This window comes from Peromyscus eremicus, chromosome 14 (genome assembly GCF_949786415.1).
Source record: "Peromyscus eremicus chromosome 14, PerEre_H2_v1, whole genome shotgun sequence".
NCBI classification, from domain to species: domain Eukaryota; kingdom Metazoa; phylum Chordata; class Mammalia; order Rodentia; family Cricetidae; genus Peromyscus; species Peromyscus eremicus.
The window spans coordinates 29,333,405-29,337,608 of record NC_081430.1 but is presented as its reverse complement, the minus strand read 5'-3'; the positions used below and the strand labels follow the sequence as shown (position 1 = coordinate 29,337,608).

The following is a 4,204-nucleotide window of genomic DNA, read 5'->3' as shown; positions in this document are numbered from 1 at the left end:
CTCTTCTAAGTTCTTCTGAGATGAGTATTTCCATAGGCGGCAGTTCTTAGATGAAGTTCTCTACATCTTTCATTATCGGGAATCCTGTAGAAACCAGAACAACCACATCTCTTTTCTCAGTCCCACTGTGGAAACTAAAAAGCTGATGCACATTTTCAAATTTATCTTGCAGCTCAGTGGGGCCATGCTGAGTTAGATGTGGTTGACATACTATTCAGGAAAGCCCAGTATTGGTGACAACAGCTTGAAGGTAACTGGGTGGAAGAGGTCCTCTTGTTAACTGCCCCATTTACTCTCAGTTCTTGGAAATTACAGTAGATAGAGCTCACACTTCTCCCTTCTCAGTAAAGCTTACAGTGTGTGCCCCTCCTGCCACCAGGCATTAGCTTCTGATGAGGTTCTCAGATCTTTGGCAACCTGATTCCCCGGACACCACTTCAGGAGTCTACTGTGCTCTGATGAAAATATAGATTTTCTCCGAAGTCTTTGCCTCCGTAACAACACAGGCTAAATGGTATTTATTTATTCAAAACCCTATTCAATTTTGTTTCACAAGTTCTTTGAGGCTTTACTAGGCTTCTCACAAACCTTCCCTGGTACTGACAGCAATTAACAAGTACACACATGCACATATAACTTTTTGATCTTTTCAATTAGATTAAAGAAAAGATAAAAACTTCCAAAAAAAATCTAGACTGAGTCACCAGTTTCAATCACATATTTTGATACACAGTGCAAATGTTTGTAAATATTAAAAGAATGGAAAAAGTGCTAGAAAACTATTTACAGAGATTCATACAGGAAGCAGTCTCTTTTTTTGTAGAACTAAAGATACCTCTGGTAAGAAAATTATACTGAACAATTTGATAAATGAATTGGGCATGAGGAATAACAAAGAAAGTAAACAAAAATAAGCTTAAGGATTCATTCCTGTAAGATACATTACAAAAGTAAGCAAATTGAGCCTCATGATTTTAGTGATGCTTGTTATTCAATTCTTTGAATATTGAAGTTTTTCTTCAAGTATTTTATTAGCCTCATGAATATTCATTAAGAAACTATGATGCTCAAGGTTAACTTTGGCCTCAGGCATATAGGCACAGGCATGTGTTCCTGCACACATATGCATGCACATATAAATACATCACATTCACATGCACATGTGTGCATGTGCATATACATCCTAAATTTACTTCCTGTGTTCACTAATTTTAATAGCCTTCTAATCAAAAACATAGTTAAGAGGCTAGAGGGACAGCTGAGCACTTAAGAGCATGCATTGCTCTTTCAGAGAACCTGAGTTCACCTGATTGTATCCATGTCGGACCATTTTACAACCCCCTGTAACTCCACTTCCAGAGGGATCTGGAATGGACAATGCATGGTGAAGTGTAGAAAACATCATGCATAACACAGTCATCCTTAGGTTGGTAGCTAAGAAGCACATGGGACTTACTTCTCACTTGAAGTCCTATCAGGAAGCATCATTATTTGTTACCTAACTCCCTCCATTTTCAAAGACATGGACAAGCAAATTTTTTTTAATACTGGCAGTACCCTCTTAACAATGAAAAAGGCTAATATCTCAGAAACATTTTCCACTAGTTGACAGATACTTCCCCTACTTCAATTGTTTGGAAGTCTGGAGGTCAAATGCACACAAGCACACACACACACACACACACACACACACACACACACACACACATGCACACAAGCACACACAGAGTTAAAAAATTAAAACAAATATTTTTAAAACATGTAAATTTTGTTAACCTTTTTCCAGCTCATCTGACAGTGTTTGAAGCAGGAATCAAAAGATCATTTTGAATATGATGACACCCTTACAAAAAATAAAATAATTTTTAAAAGTAAAATATATGAGAAAAATGATGAAAATAAGTTGGCAATCATTTTCAAGATGAGTACAACTCTGGAGAAAATACACGTTTTAAGTCTATGGTGAAGAAGATGCTATCTTGTTAGACCCTAATGATCAAATCTCAGGAACATACCAGATAATTCTTGCTGAGAGAACTGTGTTCAAAAGTCAGACATGTTTGTGAAAAATGTGTGCTTTCAAAAAAAAATTTTTTTTCAGAGAAAAGCAAAGCTTTGAAGACTAGCTGAGATTCTCTAAGGTCATACTTGGATGTCCAGTGCATGGAACTGAAACTCAACTTGAAATCTCAAAATTAAGTCACTGCCCCTCACAGCAATAGACTCAAAGGACACCATTCGGCAGGGACACACATAACTCCCCCAAAGGCAGACTGGGAATAAACAGAAGTACTAAAAAAAAAATTCAGCCCTCAAAGTGGGTAATGAATAAAAGTATCCCCTAAAACAATGAAGAAAACCATGATATGGAAAGTTATTTTTCAGTAAGATTAGTTGTATGCATACTTTGGAGGGATGTTAGGTAAATAAGTCTGTAAGCAACTGAATATGCTGAAGACCCATGGTCATTTACTCTGAATCTCAAAGGCCTTCTGCTTTCATGTATTTGTGAGGACTGAAATTGTCTTTAATGGGTTATGTCCTGAACCATACACACTCTTTCTGAGCAAGGAGTACAAGGGAGAGAGCTAATTCTTCATGTGGTATAATCACACTAAATCCAGTGGGGCAGAGTGAGAAACCAGAAGGATGCCACATCCAGATGTGAGAAGTCAGGACATGTAGCCTGGGAAGCAGAAGCTAGGGTAAGAAAGGACAGTTAGAAAATAGCCAGGTGAAGAAACCATAATGAGTATGGGAACAGAATATGGCAAGGGAAAACCCATAAGTAAGTGGACAGAAGAATTGAGAGAAAAGGAAGTCAGCATTTCCAGGGGATTGATGAGAATGGTCTTTTGGTAGACTAGCAATCATGTGTTTTTACAGATATTTTTTTTTTCAAACTGTAAAGTCTATCATGTTTGTATTGATAAAAATGCAATGAACATTTTTTAGTACTGGAACCTTTTAGATTAAATTTAACATGAAAACAGACAGGGAAGTCAACCTGAAAAGTTTGATCTAGGGGAAAAAAAGCAATAAGGCATGACATGAGAAAGAAGAAACCATGAGTGAGTGGATGAGTTAATTAAAAACTAAGTTAAGGGAAGAAGAAGAGGAAGGAAGAGGAGGAAGAGGAGGAAGAGGAGGAGGAGTAGGAGGAAGAGGAGGAGGAGTAGGAGGAAGAGGAGGAGGAGGAGGAGGAAGAGGAGGAGAAGGAGGAGGAGGAGGAGGGATAAAGAAGAAGGAGGAGGAGAAGGAAGAGAAGAATGAGAACGAGGAGGAGGAGGAGGAGGAGGAGGAGGAGGAGGAGGAGGAGGAGGAGGAGGAGGAGAAAACACCAGTTCAAGTGCCATCAGGAAAACAGAGAGAGAGAAAAGAAGTATACAAATAAATTCGTGAATGATAAATAGGGGAGTCAACCTGAAAAGTTTTGATGTAGGATTAAAAAAAAAAGCATAATTTTTTAGTGTTAACCTTGGCAGCACACGTACCAAAACTGGAACACTGCAGAGAAGATTAACACAGCCCTTCATAAGGATGGCGTGCAAATTGGTGAAGCAGTCCATACTGCCGGCGTGTTTAACTTGGAGTACCAGGGTAAGCTAGGAAACCTGAAGGGGAGGGGCTATTAGATTATAGGTAAAATGAAAGTAGAAAGTTGGGGTGTTGGGCGCTTGGGGATGGAAAGGCTTAAGCAGGGAGGGACTTAGAAGTGTGGGGGAGCACAGGAGATGAAAGAAAGGGCCAACCCAGGGGAAGAGTGTACGAAAAGCCACGTAGAAGCCCACTGTCTCACAACACAATTAAAAAACAATAATCAAATACATGTGAAATGAAAGAAGAGGGTAGGAATACTGGGGGCTCTAGGTTTAAGTGGGGATGGGAGTGGGGGTGGGGTTGAGCAGGGGTATCAGATGAGTTAGACCAAACTAAGAATGTATGAAAAACCTTAAAGAAACCCATTAATGATCTTATAAGAAACCAGTGGTCGTGTGCAGCACTAAACCCTGCAGTGCATGCTGATATACTGAACTTCCAGGCAAGGTATGTGCCAGTATAATCATGGCGTGGCTGTTAGGAGATAACTAGCTGCCTATTGATTAGATATGAGGCCTACCCCACAAGAGGGAATTTCACATCTGGTACTAGACTCCAGATAAAAGCCCAGGGCTAGGAGATAGGACCTGTTATTTTTATTTTG

The 4,204-nt window shown here is 39.3% G+C and overlaps 1 non-coding gene across 1 annotated transcript; it reads left to right on the top strand.

Moving 5' to 3' along the window:
• Window positions 1-3,469: 3,469 nt before the first annotated feature.
• Window positions 3,470-3,575, top strand: LOC131924721 (U6 spliceosomal RNA). The gene has a single exon (XR_009383018.1). It is a non-coding gene; the product is annotated as a U6 spliceosomal RNA (small nuclear RNA).
• Window positions 3,576-4,204: the final 629 nt, after the last annotated feature.